Genomic DNA, 2426 nt, shown 5'->3' on the forward strand with positions numbered 1-2426 from the left:
GAGCCACAGACACAGGGTCACAGATGCTGAAACAGAGCCACAGACACAGGCTCACAGACAATGAAACAGAGCCACAGACACAGGCTCACACACACTGAAACCGAGCCACAGACCCAGGGTCACAGATGCTAAAATAGAGCCACAGACACAGGCTCACAGAGACTGAAACAGAGCCATAGACACTGAAACAGAGCCACAGACACAGGGTCACAGATGCTGAAATAGAGCCACAGACACAGGCTCACAGACACTGAAACAGAGACACAGACACTGAAACAGAGCCACAGACACAGGCACCGAAACAGTGTCACAGGCACAACCTCACAGGCACTGAAACAGAGACTCAGACACAGACTCAAAGAAACTAAAACAGAGCCACAGAGACAGACTCACAGATATTGATACAGAGCCACAGGCACAGGCTCACAGAACGTGAAACAGAGCCACAGACACAGGCTCATAGTCACTGAAACAGAGCAACAGACACAGGCTCACAGAAACTGAAACAGAGCCACAGGCACAAACATACAGACACTGAAATAGAGCCACAGACACAGGCTCACAGACACTGAAACAGAGCCACAGACAAAGGGTCACAAATGCTGAAAAAGAGCCGAAGACACAGGGTCACAGATGCTGAAACAGAGCCACAGACACAGGGTCACAGACACTGAAACAGAGCCACAGACACAGGCTCACAGACAGTGTAACAGAGCCACAGTCAAGGCGTCACAGACACTGAAACAGAGCCACAGACAGAGGCTCACAGATATTGAAACAGAGCCATAGGCACAGACTCACAGACATTGAAACAGAGCCATAGGCACACACTCACAGACACCAAAACAGAGCCACAGGCACAGGCTCAAAGACACTGAAACAGACCCAAAGACAGAGACACTGAAACAGAGCCAGACACACGCTCATAGACATTGAAACAGAGCCACAGGCACAGGAACACAGACACTGAAACAGAGCCACAGACACACGCTCATAGACATTGAAACAGAGCCACAGGCACAGGGTCACAGGCACTGAAACAGAGCCACAGGCACAAACATACAGACACTGACATAGAGTCACAGACACAGGCTCACAGACACTGAAACAGAGCGAAAGACTCAGGCTCACAGACACAGAAACAGAGCCATATGCACAGACTCTCAGACACCGAAACAGAGCCACAGGCACAGGCTCACAGACACTGAAACAGACCCAAAGACACAGACACTGAAACAGAGCCTCAGACACAGACTCACAGACACAGAAACAGAGCCACAGACATAGGCACACAGACACTGAAACAGAGCCACAGGCACAGGCTCACAGACACTAACAGACCCAAAGGCACAGACAGTGAAACAGAGCCTCAGACACAGGGTCACAGACACAGAAACAGAGCCACAGACATAGGCACACAGACACTGAAACAGAGCCACAGGCACAAACATACAGAGACTGAAATAGAGCCACAGACACAGGCTCACAGACACCGAAACAGAGCCACAGACACAGGCTCACAGATGCTGAAAAAGAGCCACAGACACAGGGTCACAGATGCTGAAACAGAGCCTCAGACACAGCATCACAGACACTGAAACAGAGCCACAGACACAGGCTCACAGACAATGAAACTGAGCCACAGTCACAGCGTCACAGACACTGAAACAGAGCCACAGACCCAGGCTCACAGACATTGAAGCATGCCATAGGCACAGACTCACAGACACCGAAACAGAGCCACAGGCACAGGCTCACAGACACTGAAACAGAAACAAAGACAGAGACAATGAAACAGAGCCACAGACGCACGCTCATAGAAATTGAAACAGAGCCACAGGCACAGGTTCACAGGCACTGAAACAGAACCACAGGCACAAACATACAGACACTGACATGAAGTCACAGACACAGGCTCACAGACACTGAAACAGAGCGAAAGACTCAGGCTCACAGACACTGAAACAGAGCCATAGGCACAGACTCACAGACACCGAAACAGAGCCACAGGCACAGGCTTACAGACACTGAAACAGACCCAAAGACACAGACACTGAAACAGAGCCTCAGACACAGACTCACAGACACAGAAACAGAGCCACAGACATAGGCACACAGACACTGAAACAGAGCCACAGGCACAGGCTCACAGACACAGAAACAGACCCAAAGACACAGACACTGAAACAGATCCTCAGACACAGACTCACAGACACAGAAACAGATCCAAAGACATAGGCACAAAGACACTGAAACAGAGCCACAGGCCCAAACATACAGAGACTGAAATAGAGCCACAGACACAGGCTCACAGATGCTGAAAAAGAGCCACAGACACAGGATCACAGATGCTGAAACAGAGCCTCAGACACAGCATCACAGACACTGAAACAGAGCCACAGACACAGGCTCACAGACAATGAAAC

This window comes from Carcharodon carcharias, chromosome 9, assembly GCF_017639515.1.
Source record: "Carcharodon carcharias isolate sCarCar2 chromosome 9, sCarCar2.pri, whole genome shotgun sequence".
NCBI classification, from domain to species: domain Eukaryota; kingdom Metazoa; phylum Chordata; class Chondrichthyes; order Lamniformes; family Lamnidae; genus Carcharodon; species Carcharodon carcharias.